This window comes from Alligator mississippiensis, chromosome 1 (genome assembly GCF_030867095.1).
Source record: "Alligator mississippiensis isolate rAllMis1 chromosome 1, rAllMis1, whole genome shotgun sequence".
In the NCBI taxonomy this organism is placed as follows: Eukaryota; Metazoa; Chordata; order Crocodylia; family Alligatoridae; genus Alligator; species Alligator mississippiensis.
The window spans coordinates 233,345,193-233,367,058 of NC_081824.1; the positions used below are offsets into that span (position 1 = coordinate 233,345,193).

A 21,866-nucleotide genomic window follows, 5' to 3' on the forward strand; every position below is an offset into this window, starting at 1 on the left:
AATTAAAATAATTTAAAATGAAATAAAAAGGAAGTAAAGAAGGTGTCATGTTTTAATAAAGTGGAATTGGGATTGGGATGTGTGTGGAGGGGGGATGCTTCCTGGGGTGGCTGGGAGCTTGCAGTGGTGAGGGAAGGCACTTTTGGGGAAGCCATTGTCCCTACCCTGGTAAGGAAGCCCCAGCTCACGGGAACCTAATTTGGTCCCCTACCTTATACCACCCCTCCACATACACACACCTTCCTAGGCTCCACTCCCAGGCCTGTCCATCTCCTGCAACCTGGCAAAATGGAATGTGTTCTGCAGGCTGTTTGCATGGGGTTACACCCCTAAGGGTAGGAAGGTCAAACCCCTTTGGATTGGAGAGGGAACTGACTTGATGTTAGAACTGCCCCCGGGGCATCAGAGTTCAGGGGGTCAAAAGTTTGTCCATACAGAACAGGAGGGTTGAGGGAAGAGACACTGCATCCTGGGATGCTGGAGGTCTGCAACTTGGGTGGCTCATTTGTGGGGAGTGGCCACAAGTTAATGGCATATGAGCTGAATAACACGGATCAGAGATAAACCTGCCCTGTAGTGGCATAACTTTAATCCACCTAAAGTGTGCAGAGCCAGACATAGGCATGGGCAAACTGGGTGGCCTCCCGGGGCCCGAACAGAAAGGGGACCCGAAAATGGTATTTTTTTCCCCATTGTCTGATTATTATTATCATTACCTCTGGCAAAGGGGGGCCCAATACTGAAAGTTCACCCAGGGCCACCAGGAGTGTAGGTGCGGTACTGAAAGTGTGCTTAAAACAACTTTCAGGTGTTAATGGATGGACAATCCAGGGTTTAAGAGCTCCAGAAGTCACCTAAAATTAATGTGTAAGGGCCTTGTTACACAATAATTTTGGAGTGCTCTTGGAGCTCTGAACCCTTGGATTTTCTGCAGATTAACACCTCAAACTAGTTTAAGCACTAGTTAGGCAGCTCAAAGTTGCATGCTCCAGGGCAAGTTTATCTCTGATCCCTATTACCCAGCTCATGTTTCACTAAATGCAGCCACTCTAGGCTTCACTTTAGTGAAAACACCCCACCTGACCCTCTCTTCCCCAGCTGGCCCAGATCGGGCTTGCTGCCCCCACCCCCATCACCTTAGATCCCTGCTCACTGTCCCCCTGCCCACTCACCTTGCTTACTTGTGGCTTCTTGTGCTGTCTGTCCCAGGGAGCAGGCAGGGAAGGGTTCACCTGCCTGCCTGGCCCCAACCACCACTGCTGCTCTCTGGGGGGGACTCAGCCCAGAGAACAGCAGCAGTAGCAGCAGCAGCAGCTCAGAAGGAGCAGGGATCAGATAAACAAGTTAACCGTTCCCTGCCTGCTCCCCCAGGACAGACTGCACAGGCAGCCATAAGTAAGTGTGGGGTAGGGGAGAGCCCCAGAATGGCAAGGTGGCAGATTCTTACCTTTCAGTCCTGCAGGCCCCTGCTGGCCTGAACTGTGACTGCTCCAAACTCTAAAACTAGCACTGATAAACACTTGAGCAGCTCACAGTGTAACATATAACAAGGCCCTAATAAGGCCCTAAGATCATTATAGGAAGGTCAGGAATGCTACTGGGGCTCTTGAAGATGCTACTGAGGCTCTGAATCATTTACGGTGAAGGAACAGGTAAATAAAATTTAAATAATTTAGAGAATGATTGGCTTTTTTTCCTCCTCATTTAAATAGACCTTGCCTTGAGGTGTCATTCCTGAAAAAATGAACCTCATGTAAGATTTATTAGCTGAGCTAAATTGAATTTTCAGTCATCATAGATGCACAGATATTTGCAAGTCCACAGACTTAGCTGGTGTAAGGCAAAAAGCTGCCTTGATGTGCAGGGAAAAAAGCTGCCTTGATTCATTGTCTTAGCACCCAAGCTCTGGCAGAGTGCTTTGGGATAGATCCTTGTTTCTTGCACTATCCCAAGCAGGGTCCCATTCTAGATCAAACATGCTACTGACTCTGTTAAGATGGGCGTGTTCAAGTTTAAAATAGGCTTTCTTCCAACATTTCCACCAGTACAACTTGACTGTAGATGTGTCCGCAGAATTAGGAAGCACCAAAGAGACCATAAGCGTGGCTGAAAAAAGAATCACTTTTCACTTTTAGCTTCTATTCATGGAAGAATAATAATAAAAGTGCACTTCAGTTCTTTATCCCATATATGAAATCAGTAATAAAATGTTCTTTGATATAAATTCTCCCTCTCTGCAGTTATGAAAGGCTTGCGCAGTTAAAATAGGAACAGCATGCTACCCAGGATTTCTGAAGGAAAAGAGGGAATATAAAAGTAAGGTTTGAGATCTGTGCCAGGATCTCTGTGGCTCTGAGTTCAGAGCTGAAACAAGCATACTGAAGCAATTGGAAACACTTGCTCTGTTATCCACTGATGATTTGATATGCTCTTTAAACAATATTTTAAGCATATGATGGTGGCTAAAGGCCCTACTTGATATCAGGGCCCAGTCAATCTAGAGTTGCACATGCACAATAAGTAGTCCTCACATGAAACACACCCTGCCTGTATGGCACACAGCTAACTCATGTGCCAGAAGCAATCTAGGCACTCTCATGGTGAACTCCATAAGTTACCCTGGTTCTTTACGTGGGTCTTTTCATCCGGGTAAGTTAGCTGTGCACAGCATATCCATACTGATCCTGCAGCACAAATGTCTATGGCAGCTGTACTACCTTGGGAGCAGGAGCAACTTTAAGTGACTTGCCCAAGGCCACGTAAGACATTTGTGGCAGATCAGAGGACTGAATTCTAGGTCTCCTGAAACCCAGTCCAGTGTTGTATCCTTCATTTTTAGTTAGTTGTCTTTGGAGGCAGTAGTTAAACCCTAGGACCCAGATACTGCTGCAGTAGATATAGCAATTATTATTAATGATATTCTGATGTATTTAATTTATTTGCAAGCAATATTGCAATAGAAATCTATTATAAGCCAGTTACAGCTAGAAATGCCATGTAAAAGTAAAGCAAAGTCAGGTTTAGAGCCTGACTTCAGCTGCAGTAAACAGGCATAGGTGTATTAACATTGGTGTAGGACCATTACCTTATACCAGCTGAGGATCTGGATCACAATAGCTTATGTATCTAAAGGCCATTTTGGGGGCTGAGAGCTAAATGAGGCCAATGATAGCAGAGGAAGATGAAGAAACAGTACTTGAAGTACTCATAAGAAACAGGCAAGAATTACATTCCTGGGAATTGCGTCCAAACAAAATTTTAATGAGCCAAACTCCTGATGTTGCTCAGATGATGCTAATATGTCTTGGTAGATGCAAAGCAATTAACATTCTCATTGATATATATAGTTGAAGCCCCTGGACAGGGACATTGCAAGCAGGTTTTCATCAGACATTTCCAGCAGTAGAGAAGATTTCAGTGCCAGTGTTTTGGGATGCCACAGAATCTCTCCGTCCTTTTTATGGGACGTCCTTCCCACTGGAAAGGATTATTTCTCACCTTCCCCATGCCTGATTTTGCTAATCACTTAAGGAAAGGCACACGAGAAAGGGGTGGAGGAACTACAGCCTTTCAAAGGGAACGCATTCAAACTGCTTTTCATTTCTGTCCCTAAAAATATGAATCCCTCCTTGAGACAAAGATTTCAGGAACATGGGGAATTAAATCTGCTGTTATCTGGGACTTAAGAAGATTTACTGCCTAGGTCAATAAAAGGGATGGGGGGAAATGGCTCTGCCTCATCCCTGCATCCAGTTGTGATCTTGCCCTCACAACCAGCTGTGCCTTCACTTCCAGAATCATTAGGGTCCCACCTGTAGGACCAGACCAACTGAAGAAAGATGTCTCCTTCCCTGCAACTTCCCTTTCTCTCTCCCCTTCTTCTTGGGAAGAAAGTTGTAGGAATATAACCCTTCGTCCATTCCCCATTGCTGCTAACAGAGGTGTGGGGGCTTGTGAGCAGATGGGTCTTACTCCCTTTCCTGGTGCTGTGTTACTGTAAATGTTTCTCTGACCCCCTGCTGAGTGCAAAAGCTCACCCTTCCTTATGGCATGAGCAAGCCAGAGGGCACCTGTATACATAACAATGTCACAATGTACACGTGATGAAAATTTCTCTTTGTGTGGCTTAGTGGTGTCACACATTACACATACCCGAGTTTTGTGAGTTTTAAATGAGTTTGCATCACTGCAAACTAAACTACATCCCGATGTAATTTAGTTTGCAGCATTGCAATTTGGAACATTGCAGCTCACCTCCCAGCTAAGGGAAAGGCAGGCAGGCTCTGCAGAAAAACAGGATCAGGCTCCTTGCCTCTTCTGCCTTCAGCAGGCATTTGCAGCCAGCAGGATGCCTGGGGCCACCTGGGAATGGGATGGCTTGCCCTGGGGGCAGTGCAGGAAGGCAGCAGGAGGGTGGCTGGGTTTGCATGCTGCACTCCCCAGTGCAGATGGGAAACGTCAGAATGGACTTCCCTCCCTTGCCTGCTCCCACTTCCACCCTGAGACAGCATGGGGGCTGGGAGAGAGAGGGCAGAGCTACGGGGAGAGGCCACAAAGACCCAGCTTCTCTCTCTGGATCAGCTCCAAATTGGAGCTCATCCTATAGCCTCCTGATCTAACAGCTAACATCTGTTGGGTTGGGAGGATTGGTCCAACTCATAGTGCCTTCTGTGGCATGCCATGAGTTAGACCTGGGAGTTGCACTTCTGTCTGTACTCTTTGGGTTTATCTTGTGAATCATGTTTGTACATCTAATAGTGTTAATGTTGTATGGCATCCTGTAGTAAACCTGAAAGGATCTCAAGGCAGCCCAGCGTGTCCTAGCACCTTAACTGAAAATCACTGGCCTACCTCATTGGCCCCCTACTTTCAGCAGGGGCTTCCATGCACAATTTAACAGTTGTGCAGGGTGATTCTGCGGGTACAGGAAAGATGGACAGGACTCATCCACAAGACATAATGGATGAGTCACTGATCTGGCCCACTGTGCAAACTCCTTTCTTGCTGCATTTTAGCTGCCTTTATTCATTGTTACAAAGCCTATGGGAGTGTATGATGAATTTGTCTCTGCAGACATAAAGCAGGTCTTAGGCATTATAAGGTAATACTCTTAGTATGCATGATAAAATGTTAGAAGAAATTTTTGCTCTGAATGATTTTTTAACCAGGCTAATGAGATCCTTGGAATAGTGTATACAGCAATTAAAAATAATTAGGGAAATTAAAAACACCATGTAACTTGATAATGGTACAGTGCTGGTATTTAAATGCTTGCCTGGTTATATTATGAGATGAAAGCAGACCGTGCCTTATTAAAAAGAATGGAAAATGACATCATTGGCATAGCTTAGAATACAGGAAGAGATATTCAGAATTGCTTAGTAGCTTTAGGAGTCCAAGATCCATCAACTTTTAGCTGGTCTTTGTGTTTCTAAATCAAATAAGCATTTTGGAAAATTTCCCCCATAATATATATATATTTAAATCTGCTCCTATCTTTCTAAAATATTTTAATTAAAATGTAATGCATTATCACTGGGGCTCTTTGACTGGTGCCTCTTCCCAAAATAATGTCTTTTGTTATGACTGGAAATTGTTTAAAGGGTAACAACAGAATTTAAATTCTTCCTATTATTGTGGAATATTTTATTGCTTTATTTAAAGCTTTGGGAAGATCTCTGAATACAGGGCTGCTGAAAAGGCATAGCAATAATGATTAAAATAGAAATCCTATAATGATTTCAAAGCCATTTCTATAAGACATCACAGGTCCTATGTACAACTTCCAGAAGCTAGGTTTAACTGACTAACAAACTACAAAGGAAAGGGCATTGTATCATTCTTTCATTATACCTTAATATAGTATTAGCTGCTTCTGTGCTATTAATTCCCTATTTTCTCTAGACATGTTAAATCATTCAGGGAAAAGCAGACCTAAAAGACAATCCCTCCTCTTCCTCTGTCCCAGACTGAAAATCAGAGGGACAAAGACTTAGATTAATTTTCCCTGTGTAATCCCAAGACAGTGACATTTATTTGACTCCTTTTAGTTACATGAAGAGAGCTGGCATTTACCAATTAAATTGTTTCTGTTTTACCACTACAGAAGTCTGCAAGTAGAGCCTGTTGGGAGCTCCAGCCTGCCACTGTCCAACTTGCCCCTGACTTTCAAGGTAGAGGACAGCATCTGCAGTCCCACTTCTCTATTTTTCATACTGATTGCAGCTTCTGGGACCCTAGGGTATCTTCAAGAACATGTGGACATTATTGTGGATCTACTATTCTCTGCTTTTTTCTTCTTCCCAGGGGCTGAGACCTTCAGAGGATGTTCAGCACTCAGGATCTGAAAATCAGGGCCAGTTAAGATGTCCCAAGCTGGGTGCTGGCAACAATAGAAGATGACATTTCTTATATTTGAGGCTCCTCCTCTCTGTGTTGAGGGATGGATCAGCCTGTCAGGATCCCTATTCCCAAACAGAACCTGGTTACTCTCTGAAAATCAACAAACCTGGGGTAGGATTATCTGAGGTAAAATGAGTGACTGAGCCTTCAAAAGAAACTGGGTCCAGTTGATTTCCTCCCGAAGCTGTAGGTTATACCCTAGCCTTGCACCTGATGTAAGCAAGGCATAGAATACAAATCCTGTTCCTAGTCTGAAAAGAACATAGAGTCTCTCCAGTTGTCCTTTTGCCACTCGACTGGAAATGCTGGCTTCCCAATGACTCATTAAGGAATATGGGTATATTCTTAGCACCACTTCTCCATTTACAATATATACCCTAGTCCTGGAACAGAGGTGGTTGCAAACAGCAAGCAGGCAGTGACAGTGTTCAGCCCACCCAGCAGCATCTCAAGAATAGCCACTATTGAGAGCAGTTGAGTCAGAAAGATCCTAGGGTTTCAGACAGCTCAACAAAAAAGCTGCATCACAAATTCAGTGCTACAGATTTCTGTAGAAAGAATATGCTGCTCACACACTACGGAAAAAGAACAAGAAAGTTATGCAGAGGTGTGAATATACCCTCAATGGGTATGTCCAGATGAGCGTGCACGTGCATTTCACCAGGGACAATATCCGCAACACATAGTTGTGCCACTGCTACTTGTTCCCAGGGAATGCCCATGCATGTGTGGGGTGGGATGGCTGGTCCCAGCAGTCTTACCCAGGGTCCTGGGTGCCTCCTGAGGCTCCAGCAGTGATCCAGTGCTCAGAGCCTGGCTGGCAGCCGGAGTGTGGCTCTGGCAGATCAGGCTCCGGTTTCGGGGAGCGCACACTGCCACCATGTGCACCACCATGCTTTTTTCTGCCAGAGGTTTTTTGATGCCAGGATCTCCCAGTGTCGAAAAACCCCTCCACCCTGCAACTTAGCAGTGCAGCAAATGGCTGCGTGTGCAGTTTGTGGCACTGCAGATAGGTCTGCAGTGCCACAAAACATGTGTGCGCAGTTTTCTGTCTGAGCTCCAGCTTGGGCCAGATTCTGCCACATTTGCACAGGTGAGGAAATTCTCACTTGAACAGTTTAATAGAAATCAGCAGAAGAATGAATTCTACAGGGAGACTGTATTACCTGTGCTTGGTCTGCACAGTAGCCTAGAGGGTGCAATAGATAGAAAGGCAAGATGGACTGCAAGATTTGCAAGGTTTTGAACCAGGTGGTTTGCCTGGGACACAAACATAGCTGACTGCAGCCTGATGACTAAAGGTATTATTATTTATTTGCTATGCTATAGCACATAATAGCTCCAAACAGGGCTTTCATCACCTCACTGGATGTCAGCCCTTCCTGTAGCCTTTGGGGATGACTCTGTCTAGACCCTGTTCATTTTCAGCTGGGCCTGGGGGGGCATCATCTTCAAGTGAGCTTTGGCTTATTATATCCACAAAGCTTATAGATGAAGAAAACAATGAATACAGAGAGATAGAAGTGGGTAAGCTGCAGTGGGGTAAAAAATGAGAGCAGGGTGACTCTAGGAAGGATGCCAGCCCACACAGGATGGACAAAGTCCTCCTATTTGAGACTCTGGACAATGGCATGAGCAACTGGTATATGAAGCTGATGATGCTAAGCTGCTGAAAAGGAGCACCTGTACTTTGAAAGACAGCAGCCTGTCAGGGTTGGCTGCAGCTCTGCTGTCTCTTCTTGGTGGCTGGATATGACAGGCACCTCTTGGAAAGAGAGTGGAGCTGTTATTGTTCTTACACCTCCCAGAAATCTGGCTGAGGGCCAGCCCTGTGTAACAAGGTTAGCCATTGCAAGTCAACACCCCAGGCATCTGTGTTGATGGACAGCATCATGGCATGGGCCTTTAGACTGAGGTTTATCTCCAGGCTGCAGCACTTTTTGCATTTTGTTTGTTGCTAGTCATCTCATTTGCAGCATGTGTCAAAGAGCATGATGCTTAGACATTCACTTACCCAGTATGTGGCTTAGAGCCAGCTTGATTGTGTTACTGTTTCCCAGGCTTCACTGCATCCCCACAGTCCTCTGTCCACCAATGAGAACGGTCTCTCCACCAACAGTGCCAAGGCCTCTCTTAGAAAGAGGCCAACTACAACATTTGTCTAACTACCTGTTGATACCCCTTGGTGTGCATGTGATAAATATTTAACCCGGTGAAAAAAGTGTTCCTGCTGCTCTTGTGTTTGGAGCAACAGGAGCTAAAATGAAGGCTTGTAAAGCTGTTGGTGGGAGCTGCATCTGGAGGAATGCTAGACCACCATTAACAAAGCTTGGGGGACACCTGTTCTCTGCAGGCAAAGACCAAGATCTCCACATGGAATTGAGCCACATCATTTGTACACATCGTGAAAGAGCTGAGGGGCCCTCCCAGAAGCTCATGGTTTCAGTATGGGGCCTATCCTGTAGCAAAGAAGGATGCCTTTGTAACTTCCCTAAAAGGTTGTGTGCCACCTGCTCTTTCTGCCCACCCTGGGTCCCCTCAAGAGGGCAGTTCCACTGTAACTAGGCTTTCCTCTCTCTCAGACACCTATGCTGGCATCACCAGGCAGCTGAGACTCTGCTACCATACAAGAAAAAAGAAAACTGTGTGCAAGGAGGGTCAACGCCCCCTTCCTCCCCCCCCCAACCCAACCACCCATGCATAGCAACTACCACCTTGGGCAACACATAGGACTGAATCTAGATCCTCTTAGTCTAAGCTGAACAGTCAGGGGCTCAGCAAGCTGTGGCTGTACCAGAGTCACATGCTCTTTATTCCCTTATACATCCTCTTTTGAAGACTTAGGCGATGCTCTCTACCCCTTGAGTAGCCATTTTGACACAATGGATTATCACATAAGACTCCCCATCTCACCTCCTCTCCAACTTACAAGTCATATCTTGAGGTAGCTCCCAGAATCCTTCAAGCCCAGCACTTGCCACACAACCCAAGGTTCAGATGGTGCACACAACATGCCTAAACCAAAAAGGCGTCAGCTGTTTCCAGACCCACTTCTCCTGCCCTGCCCACCTGTTTGGTCCCACACCTTGTTTTGTCCTTTGAGAACTGTTTTGCAGAACGCACAGGAACTCCTGCAGCCACTTGCATCCTTTAGGACCCCAGCAAGGATCTGTGTAATGCTGCTCTCAATTCTTGGGATTGTGAGGCTGGCAATAAGTGTGGTTCTGTTTTTGAAAGCCTCAGCTCCTGCAGTCACATCATTATATGAGAATTTCACTTTTTATTTAAAAATATAAGCACATGTCTCCTTGCAAGGGAGAAAACCTTGGAAATGTGAAATTGGGTGGCTCAAAACCCAGAAGCAAAAAAAAGGATTCACCATCCATTAGACTTTTTAACAAATCTTGTGGTTTTTAAGCCAAGTTCATGTATATGGAAGGCTTGATTCATGACTGTTGGTCACCTGAAGCAAGTTCCTGCCTATGAAATATTCACATGCTGTGAATCTGAATCCTCTTGATGTGACATTTTGCTATCTGCTCCATCCTCCATAAGTTCCGTCAGTAACTAGAGGACACCTGTAGTCATGTTAAAACCTTCCTGTGATACTACAAGAAGAGACTCCAGACTGCATGCCTCTCATACAAAAGGACATATTGAACCATATTCTTTACACATTTCCAAAATTGAATTATGTTATCTGTTTTCCTGCTGCAACTGGTACTAGGAATTTTCTGGGCTCAGGATCGGCTGACAGTCCAAGGTTGGCAATGTACAAAAGGGACTCCAAAAATCATTATGCATGTGTGGCCCTCAGTTTCTGCCCTTTCCCCAAGCATGTGATAGCTCGATTTGAAATGTGTCACTATTTTAATGCTCACAAAGACTGAAAGCAAAGAACAAAAGGGATGGCTAAGATTTTCAAAACTGACTTGTAATTTCTGGCTGCCCAACCTGAGTCACCATAAAGGGATTTTTTTCTTCAAGAAACACTCAGCACCCTTTTTTTGAAAGGCAAGTCTCTTTAAGATATCTGAGGTTGAGACCCCCAAACTAAGTCATGCAGAATCACAAGATACACTGGCAATCTTAATCTAGCATTTTCCTTGCAGGACTTCCTGGCTTGTTCCAGAAGTCATACTTTTGCTTGACAAAATTTCTACCTTCCATCCTCCTAGACTGCAAGTGATGAAGCCAGTGTCACCTGGATGACAGGATGAGTCAGAAGAATGACCCTCCATCAGTTCAGCTTCAGATATTTTTGCCGGCGTTCTCAGGGAAAAATATTAGAGTTTGGTGCCTGGTTTCCCTTGGCTTCTCTAAAAACTTTACCGTCAAAGTAATAACACCTCTTTGAGCTACTGGTCTACTCACTAATTAAAAACAAGAGATGTCAAAATATAAACTCCTTCGAGGGTGGGACTGCTGCACACTTCATTTTTACAGTGCCCAAAACAACAAAGCAAAAGCTGCTTGAGTTCTCTTCATGCTATAGTGATACTTTTTTTTTTTTTAAATATATTATTTGGCAAAATAATATATTTGTAACCTGGGTACACCCAAGGATGTGCCCTATTCTCAGTTGAATGGGATGGGTAGGCAGGAGGGGGTGCTGTGAGAGGGATGCCAGAATTTCAAGCAGATCCTTCTTTCCTCTATAGAATTAGCCCAAGCCCAAAGTTCTTAACTATATATAATTTATTAAGTTATAATTTACATAAACATAAAACTAAATATCATATGCATATATTTACACAGTGAACACTAAGCAATAACCAAGGTCAAACCCCAAATAACACTATTTACAACATCACAATACAACTTTTCAATTACAAAATATAAGGTGCAAACATGAACAATCTTAATAACATCTATTCCTTAATCTAGTCCCTGACCCTGGCAAGAGATAGTCCTCTTTCCAATGGGGTCCCCTGGGGGGTGTCCAGGAAGCACCAGGGGCCCCTCCCCTTAGGCCCTTGACTAGGCAGAGGGCTGCTCACCCAGCCCCTTCTCTGGGGTTTGCCTACCTCAAACGTCCTTCCCCTGTGGGACCCAAGGGCCCAATGACTCACGCTTCCTCAGGTGGCGGTGGTCAGGGTGCAGCTCAATGGGGGACCCTCTGCTGGAGCATCTCTCCAGGCCTCTCCTGTGCCACAGGGCTCCTCCCCACCCTGTGCCCCACTCTGGGCACCGAGGGCTCAGGTCCTCTTAGCTGCTGCACCACCACTGCTGGCTCCTGGATGCTAGGCCTCACACTGCAGCACTACCATTTCCCCATGCCCTGGCTCAGCACTGAGGGCTCCCTGAGCACAGGCTGGGCCCCTCAGGCTCCGGCTGGCCATCCTCACGCTGGGTGGCTAACCCAAACAGCCTCCGCTGCTCCCTGGCTCCCAAGGCTCAGGCCCATGCACTGCCCTGTGCACCGTGGGACCAGGCTGCTTGCCGGGCAATGGGGCCTGAGCCACCTCATTGCAGCCCCAAGGCCTTTGCCTCATGCACTGCCCTGCGCACTGTGTGGCCCGCTGGCCCTGCCGGAGTTGCAGGCTCAAGCCGCTATTTGCATCTCCCCAGGTCTGGGCTCCATGCACCGAACCACACACCCACACTCCGTGATGGCCTGTGCAGTCTCACACCATTCCCAGGGCCAGGTCTCCATGTGCCATCAACAGCCCGAGCAGTCTCGTACGGCTCCCCAGGCTGCTCCAATGGCAGCTTCAGGAGACTTGGGCCTATTGCCTCCTGGGGGAGAGCTCCCCAGCTTTTCTTGACTCCACTCTTGAGTCCCTCACTGCATCTGCCCCCTCTACTAGGCACGCAGCTCCTTTTATAAGCTCCAGGGCTCTGCCCCTGAAGTCTTCCGGACCTGACAGTTTACAGTCTTCAATCAGGTCCGGGAGAGCTCTTCTCTCCCTCCCCTCAGGAAAGGGATGTGACTTTATTTGCTCTGCTGCCTCCTGATTGCTGGATGGGCTCCACCAATCAAAACAGCAGGATCTCAAGCCTGGGACTCAACCCAAGCTCTGAAAGGTGAGCCTGCTACATATTACTTCATCATGTGCATTTACATTAATTTGACTTATCCTCATATTTTTCATTTCAAACGTCTGCTGCATGATGCTATCAGATATCACTGTCAATGAGTTAGAAAGGAGGAATAGTCAGGTATTAATCTGAGCTAACTCCAATTAAAGGAGTTTCTAGGATCATATCCCAGCAATAAAACTGGTAAACAGACAGATCTTGTGAATAAAAAAAAAAAAAAAAAGATGAATATAAAATGTATTTGAACACTTCAGGCAGAATCCTGTTTCAGTTTATGTCCCAAAACAGCACTCACACAGCCCCATGACTGCAGTTTTTGGTACCTATGGATCTTGGAATTCTCTCTCACCCTGCGGCAAAACAGAATTGTCCCATATGAATATCTGCTGGAAGTAAGATGGAGGACAGATATCTTATCTTTTAGCTCCAATAGAATCATAGAAAATTAGGGTTGGAAGGGACCTCAGGAGATCATCTAATCCAACCCCCTGCTCAAAGCAGGATCATCCCCAACTAGATCATTCCAGCCAGGGCTTTGTCTAGCTGGGCCTTAAAAACTCCCAAGGATGGAGATTCTACCACCTCTCTAGGTAACTCATTCCCATCCTTCACCACCCTCCTAGTGACAGAGTTTTTCCTAATATCCAACCTAAATCTCCCTTGCTGCAACTTGAGACCATTGCTCCTTGTTCTGCCATCTGCCACCACTGAGAACAGTCTAGCTCCATCCTCTTTGGAACCACCCTTCAGGTACTTAAAGGCTTCTATCACATCCCTCCTCGGTCTTCCCTTCTCCAGACTAAATAAGCCCAGTTTCCTCAGCTTCTCCTCATAAGTCATGTGCCCCTGCTGAATGACTCAGACACTCACTGAGGAAACAGGGCACATAGGTTCAAGGTCCATATTACCCAGAGGATTTTGAATTTACATCTCTCAGCATAGTACTCTAACCACTCAAGCACAGATTATATATTATCCAGGTGCCTCTCCAGATCTCCTTTTTTAAAATGGCCACCCATACAGCCAAGAAACAAATGTATGTGGGGCTAGGAATAAATGAAAAAACCAAGGTGTGTGGCAGAAAGACTGATGCTTCTCTGAAAGGGAGCAAACCCTGCGTTTTAGCCTTGACATTTGCTCTTTAAGGGGCAGAGACTTCCCCACTGCTCTCCACCCCATTTTTATTTACTGAATAAATGAAAGGTGCAGGAGGAGGGCTATCCTCCTCTACTCCTTCCCTCCCCTATCCACCTCCACTAGTCATGGGGTTTTGCCTAGGACATATGGGTATACACAGGAGCCATCTATCTTCCTAGCATAGCTCCACAAGTTCAGTAAATTTGTGGACATCTGCACCAGAGCTGAATCCCAAACTGCATATGTAGGAATACTGGAAACTTAAAGCCCATCAGTCAGCTCAGGGGACTTGTGAATGCCATGCCTTTAAATGCTAGGGTGTGCTTTGGTTGTACTTTAGCAGGATACCTATATTTAGGGACCTACTGAAATTCTGATTTTGCATTTTTCACCAATCAGTGGTAGAGAGTCCCCACTGCAAAAAGACCACAAAAATGGTGCCTGGCACCACAATCCACCTGCAAATTTTGTATTCAGCTGCGATGTAGGTAGACCCCTAGCTATATTCTGACAGAAAGTCCTACTATAGGTATAGCAGATTGTTAACTTTATCTCAGGTGTAGCTAGTCAGAGTTAAACCTGAAGCTGGCTTTGTTTAGTTTCATGGAGGTAAAACCTACAACAACATGCCTTGTCTCCACATCAATATAATTATTCTAAGGTGAAAACAGGCCTATTTTTTTTTTCTTTGTAGTAAGGACATAGCCCTAGACTAGGCAAGGTAATCTTTCATCCTGACCTATTTTGAAATATCCAAACTATTAAAGAGGACTCTAGTGACACAGATGATGGCAGAAACAAGATGAGGCACTCCAGTTCATCTAGTGCATCCATAAGAATTAAGAGATAATGTCAATGGAAAAGACAATAATGGCTTCTTGTTGCCAAATAAGTGACAAGATGAAGTTAGAAGTAGAACTTGAGGCTTTTATTTTTGAAGTTAAGTATATTGATCCTGTGACAGTCATCTTCCGTGCAGTAACTCATTCTGTTACACCAAATGATTGGCAGTGTTAACTTCTCTCCCTTCATTTCCTCCCTCCAATATGCTTCAGTTAGACGTGTCCTCAGCCACTTTGCATCTTCCCTCTGCACATTTAGAACAAAAACATTCTTTCCTGATTTGTCAAGAAATAAAGCAAACAAATAATAAAAAAAGAAATCCTACGAGAATGACACTGAAAGGAATTTAACCCTCATTGTCACACGTATCAGGATAAAGGAATACAAATACCCAGCTCACAGTCTTATTCACTCCCTGTAGGGAGAAAACCAGGAAAGCCAAGGCTGTGACTGAACTCCAACTGGCTACACATATCAAAGACAATAAAAAGTCCTTTTTTAGATATGTGGGGAGCTGGAGGAAAAGCAAGGGTAACATTGGACCCCTGCTAAACCAGATGGGTCAACTGACAACCAATGCTCAGAAAAAAGCCAATCTGCTTAACAGATATTTTGCATCAGTTTTTCACCAGCCCCAAGGGACGGCCCTGCTCAATACAGTATGGGATGGCCAGGGTGAGAGAGAATTGTTGCCCTTCATCAATGTAGACAATTTGAAGGAACACCTTGAGAGGCTGGACACCTTCAAGTCAGCTGGCACAGACAGCTTACACCCCAGGGTACTTAAGGAGCTGGCAAGCATCATAGCCCAGCCCCTGGCACGGATCATTGAGAACTCGTGGTGCTCAGGCGAAGTGCCCGAAGATTGGAAGAAGGCCAATGTACTGCCTATCTTCAAGAAAGGGAGGAAAGTAGATCTGGAGAACTACAGGCCCATCAGCCTGACCTCCATCCTTGGGAAGATCTTGGAAAAAATCATCAAAGAGACCATTCTTGACAAACTGGCTGAAAGCAACTTCCTGAGGGATGGCCAGCATGGGTTTCTCGTGGGTAGGTCTTGCCTGACCAATCTCATCTCCTTCTACAACCAGGTGACATATCACCTGGACAAGGGAGAAGAGATTGACGTCATATATCTTGACTTTAAAAAAGCTTTTGATCTGGTATCCCACAATCGTCTTATAGAAAAACTAGCCAACTGCAGCCTTGGCTACAGCACAGTCTGCTGGCTGGGGAATTGGCTTTGAGGTTGGACCCAGAGAGTGGTAGATGATGGAAGTCAATCATTGTGATATGCCATGACCAGTGGGGTCCCGCAAGGCTCCATCCTTGGACCTAATCTTTTCAACATCTTCATTAATGATGTGGACATTGGTGTCAGAAGCAGACTGACCAAGTTCGCTGAAGACACCAAACTTTGGGGTAAAGCGTCCATACCCGAGGACAGAATGGTGATCCAGGCCAACCTTGACAGGCTTGGAAAATAGGCGGACGAAAACACGATGGCCTTCAACACCAAAAAATGCAAGGTATTCCACCTTGGGAAGAAAAACCCGCAGCGTGCTTATAGGCTCAGCAGTGCTACGCTTGCTAGCACCATAGCCGAAAGGGACTTGGGAGTCATGATTGACCACAAGATGAACATGAGCCACCAACATGATGTTGCAGCTGGCAAAGTGAGCAAAACTCTGGTTTGCATCCATAGATGCTTCTCTAGCAAATTGCAGGATGTCATCCTCCCACTGTACTCGACCTTGGTGAGGCCACAGCTGAAGTACTGCACCCAATTCTGGGCTCCACAATTTAAAAGGTATGTGGAGAAGCTTGAGAGAGTCCAGAGAAAAGCCATGCGCATGATCAGAGGTCAGGAAAACAGATCTTATGATGAGAGGCTGAGAGCTATGGGACTCTTCAGCCTGGAAAAGTGCATGCTCAGGGGGGACCTGGTGGCTGCCTATAAATATATAAGGGGTGTACATCAGGATCTAGGGGAATGCCTCTTCACCAGAGCGCCCATGGAATGACAAGGTCAAATAGTCACAAACTTCTCCAAGACGGTTTCAGGCTGGACATAAGGAAAAACTTCTTTATTGTCTAGGCCCCCAAGGCCTGGAACAGACTGCCACCAGAGGTGGTGCAAGCACCTGCTCTGGACTCCTTTAAGAGTCAATTGGATGTTTATCTTGCTGGGATCCTGTGACCCCAGCTGACTTCCTGCCCCTGGGGCAGGGGGCTGGACTCAATGATCTTCCGAGGTCCCTTCCAGCCCTAAGGTCTATGAAATCTATGAATTATTCTTCTAGCTACACCTGCTCAGAAACCAGAAGTTCCAACCTGTAGGAAATTCCAAGTTTTAAATGATTCTTTTTTTAATTCTAACAGAAAAATCAACATTTCTCAATGAAGTGAAATGATGAAGAATTTAGATTTGAAACTATCAAAACATTTTCTTCTTGTAAAGTCCAACTGTTTTATTTCAGTGATGTTGGAATTTTTTTTTTTATTCATAAAAATTCTTTGTTGAAGCACTTTAGTGTAAGATATCAAATATGGTATGTAAATAAATCCTTTTCCCCTCTCTCTGCCCTTCAATTGGGTAAGGGCAAGTTACCCCTCTCTCTCCTGGTTTTCTTCTTGGTTTAGGCTGGTCAATCAGGTGACCCTGTTACTTTAAATTGCCAATTGCTCAAATCAAGAGTGAGACCTTATGAAGGGGGATAAGGCAAAATGCTGCATTTATTGATTACATGAAGCAGATAAATAAGCTTGGACACACCAGCCATACAAGCAGAAATAGACAAACATACAGACAAGACCACTCCAGTAAGATGTTATAGTTACCTTTGTCACGGCGTGATCCTGCAGGAGGGCCGTGATCTCCTTAAGGTCCCTCTCACCGTGTCAAGGCCGGCCCAAGGACACCCTCTTCTTCTCGCCCGCCACGTCTTTGATGTTCAGTATATGTTGGGAGGCTGCCTTATACCGCCTTGGGCACGGCGTATCGGGACCTCTGTCCCTGCAGTTTTCCCGGACTCTTGTGGTCTCCCCGTACGATGGGTGCTACTCAGGCACCCTAGCCTTATGGGCTACACGTGGCTCCTACCAACCCCTAATACCACACCCCAAGCCTCGCAGATGTACTGGACGTTGGACTGTCAAAGTACCTGCCCGCTCTCCCGGGCCTTCTCTAATGCTGCCCCCTTCTCTGGGACCTTCTCTACATAGGGCGCTCCCCTCTTCAGGGCTCACCATGCCCACCTTGGGCTTCCCAAAATGCTGCCCCCCTTCCTGGGGTTCGTCACACCCGCACTGGGCCTTCTCAATCGAGCCCCCTCTCTGGGGTCTCGGTGCCCTTTCTGGGCCTCCTCTAAAAGTGTTGTCCCGCTCAGGGACCCTTGCCCGCTTTGGGACTCTATATCAAGCCTCCGGTCTTTCAGGCCCACCACGCTGCTTCCCCTTTTCCTGGAAGCTGTACAGCTATCCCCTTTTCCTGGGGTCCACCGCAACATCCTGCCCTTCTCCTGGGTTTTCTGCAGTGCTAGCCTGTTACCAGCCTCTCACATCTTGCCCCTCTCAGGCCTCTCACATCTTGCCCCTCTCGGGCTCTTTCTGGGCCTAGGGTCTCCACACCCCACACTGCTGCGCCCTGACTGGCGCCTGGATCCCCACACTACTGTGGGTCTCCTATGAGTACACTGTGCCCTCACTCAGGTGCTGGGTCCCCCCACCCCTCTGGGGGTCCCTATGAGGCCTCCTCCAACCCCTTATAGCCTCACCCTTGCCACCAGTGTAATAACAAAACAACGCCAAAGCAAAACCACAAGCCCCTAGGCTGTAACACAAATTGAAGCCACCTGGCTATAACTTAACACCACAGCTCAAGCCTCCCGAGCTGCCTTCTGTAGCTCTGCTCAAGCGGTACTTGTGGTTCTCACTGCTTCTTGTCATGGCTGAAAACACTCCTGCCTCTCTGGCTGCTAACATGGGGCTGCTAGCCTGGCTTCAGCCCTGGGCTTTATAAGGGCCAGGCCCTGCCTCCTACAGGCAGCTGATTCTCATTAGTTGCCCCAGCAACCCACACCTGTACTCCCTAATCACCACTAGGGCTCCTTATGCACTGCCAGAGCTTCTCCTCTGGCAGTTTCCCCCTCTCTAGGAGCGGGGCAGCGAGGTGCGCCGCAACAACCAGCAAAAGGTGCTCAATGTTAGTACTGGATGGCCAGTCCAGGCTCATTGAGAGTGATGGGAGCAGGGGTAAACAGATGTGCCTGTGCTCCAGGAGGTTGCAGAATTGATTCCCCATCTTGGCTTGCCTGCATCTCACTTTTATAAGGATTTCAAGTCTTTGTTCAGCATTTGGGGGTTTTCCATGCTTAGTTTTTAATTGGAGGTTGTTTTTTATCCATCTTCTGGTTATCTCAACTTGAAACCATTCCAGTAAAGTTGGTATCTCCGAGTTGGTATCTCTGCCTTGAAGCACTGTGTAGTTCAGATGGCAGGATATGCAAAATTTCTTCTTACTATCTTCTTTGCACCTGATCACAGACAAGTTCCTCAGCCATCCATTAATTAGCTTAATTAGTTTACTGTCTGGTAACTCATACATTGGTGCCTTGTTGCTTACACAATCAGTTAAATCTTTTTCTGTTTTCATGCAAATAGTTACCATTCTTTCACCATTCACCTCACACAGACACTCGTGTACACAGGGCATATGAAGTTCATTTATTCATGTCAAGCAGGCAACAAGCACAAAATGGAGTTTTAGTTGTTCATACAATCATAGAGGTTTATCAATTAAATGCTATTATCATTTAAGCATAATAACTAATATGCAAAAATTCATACTACAACCCAGAAAGATAAATTCCTAGGGAGAGAGGAAGCACTCTCTTCCTTTCGGCAGACATTTGGAAACCTTTAAGCAAAAACACCAGGCTGCTGCCTGGAGATTTTCTGTAAGTAAAAGCCTGGAAACTAGCCAGGAGATAGGAATTATGTGTAGGCCAGTCATGTCTTAAAAGGATCACTGAGTCCAGTTTCGGTAAAGACTCAAGTGCTTATGTTTGCTCAAAGTGTATTCTGACTTCTTCATACTACGCCCCGCCCCAAATAAAGGTGTCAGGTTACAGCTTGCCTTGCTGTGTTACTGAGGAGGGGGGAGAGAAGCTTTCCATTCCCAGCTTAGCCAGTGGAGTTTGTCTTTTTATTTTCCCTTGGTTCTACCCGATGCTATCTTGGGATGCTTCAGGCTGAAAGAAACACCCAAAAATATTACTGTGGGCAAAGCACCCCCAAGCTTCACAGGTTCTGTGTTCCCCAGGCTGCACCGGGCCCTGCCAGAGACCAGTGCCTGGGTGGCGGGAGCATTACCCCAGGCTTGTGCGTGTTCTCCAGGAAGTGGGACAGCCGTCTGTAGGTTCCCCAAGGGAGACTCCCAAAGTGAGGTTTCAGGTCTGGCACACTGAGGTGGGTGGCTCAGCGTAATAGCACACCCTCCTGTGCTTACCACATGGTATATAACATGTTGAATAAAAACATATTCTTACAAACTATTAAGAATGAAAACAAAATATTTTTACCTTTTCAAAATTAAATATTTGACCCCTCATCTAAAATTTTGTCAAAAATGGCATGTTCCTGAAACCAAAAGGAAAACCTTGTTACCAAGAGAGACTTGTTCTATCAACAAATTTTCAACTAGTCTCTCTCTCTTTTTCTCTCTCTCTCTCTCTCCCTTTCCTTTAATTGGTTTTAATTGGCAATAATGAAAAAGGCCAGTGAATGGTCATAAGCTAAACAGTGTCTTAAACCCTGCCTGGGCAAAAACTATGGGCACCTGACAGACATCTGCTATGATGCATGCTAATTTGAGCAGACTCAGTGAATCAAGTCTGCTGTGAGTATGCTGGAGTGCACTAATTAGCATGCTCCAGCAGCTTCCACATCACATGTATTCAGCATCCCTGCATTTCAAAATAATGGCAAGGACACTTTAACTAAAGCTCGTTCAACACGCTTTAGTTAAAGCACCCTCACCACCAGTTTGAAATTCAGGGATGCTGAATACTTGGCAGTAGTAACCAGCAGCACACTTATAAGATGGGAAACTCCCTTCTTGAGAGCACAGAGGCAGAAAGGGATCTCGGAGTCATCATTGACTCCAAGATGAACATGGGCCAACAATGCGAGGTCACGGTTGGCAGGGCTAACTGGACCTTATCGTGCATCCACAAGAGCATCTCAAGTAGGGCCAAGGAGGTGATCCTCCCCCTCTATGTGACACTGGTCAGGCCACAGCTGTAGTACTGTGTCCAGTTCTGGGCACCCCACTTCAAGAGGGATGTGGACAACATTGAGAGGGTCCAGAGGAGGGCCACCCGCATGATCCGGGGACAGCAGGGCAGACCCTACAATGAGAGGCTACGGGACCTGAACCTGTTCAGCCTTCTCAAGAGAAGGCTGAGGGGGGACCTGGTGACCATCTATAATATCACTAGGGGGGACCAGAAGGGTTTGTGGGAGACCTTGTTTCCCCTAGCGCCCCCTGGTATAACAAGGAATAACGGCCACAAGTTGTTGGAGAGTAGATTTAAATTAGACATCCGTATGAACTACTTCACATTTAGGGCAGCTAGGATCTGGAACCGACTTCCTAGGGAAGTGGTGCTGACTCCTACCCTGGGGGTCTTTAAGAAGAGGCTCGATGCCTACCTGGCTGGGGTCATTTGAGCCCAGTTTTCTTCCTGCCCAGGTAGGGGGTCGGACCTGAAGATCTACAAGGTCCCTTCCGACCCTACTTCTATGATTCTGTGATTCTATGAATACGCATGATGCTGTAGGCACTTTTATCAGAATGTCTCTCAGAGCCATTCTAATTAAAGTATGCCACCCTCCCCCTCTCCCCCCCCCCACCCAAGAGCATGTGTATGGATGCCCTGTGTGTTTAAATTTTCCGCACAACAATAGACTTAAGTAGAACTTCCTTACTGCTGCAGCTCACTCATACACTAGGGGCAAATCACTCCAGCCCATGCTGAAGTAACAGGTATGTTGGGGTGGAGGGCAAGGCCTTGACTTGATGTCTTACCCACGTACTACTTGCATGACTAGTATACCCCTGTCCCAAGCTTAGTGTTGGCACCTAATGGGCTTCTTGCTACCCTTTTTCCCTGAGTGAACATGTAATGTCCATCACAATCTAGCCACAGAAGAGACCTTGGCTGGGTGTCCACCTGTGGGATATGACTTGTATACTGAAATGCATGTGCTGTATTTCTTTGCTCTCTGGTGGACATTTCATACTAAATTTTTCCTGTGAATAATGGTCCACTTCCTAGCTCTCTTTCTGGAAAGCCTGTACTCCTTATGAGGGAGTTCAAGTTCTCAGGGCAAAGGTATATGTTTCTTAACTGTTCCCAGAGGGTTTGATTGTGAAACAG

General features: G+C 46.1%; 1 long non-coding RNA gene across 1 annotated transcript in view; it reads left to right on the forward strand.

Moving 5' to 3' along the window:
- LOC109281306 (uncharacterized) overlaps positions 1-6,663 on the forward strand; it is a 32,892-nt gene extending 26,229 nt beyond the window's left edge. Inside the window, exons 2-3 of the long non-coding RNA XR_002087907.2 lie at positions 6,107-6,173; positions 6,307-6,663. This is a non-coding gene — a long non-coding RNA (uncharacterized LOC109281306). The remainder of the gene's footprint in view (positions 1-6,106; positions 6,174-6,306) is intronic.
- Positions 6,664-21,866: the final 15,203 nt, after the last annotated feature.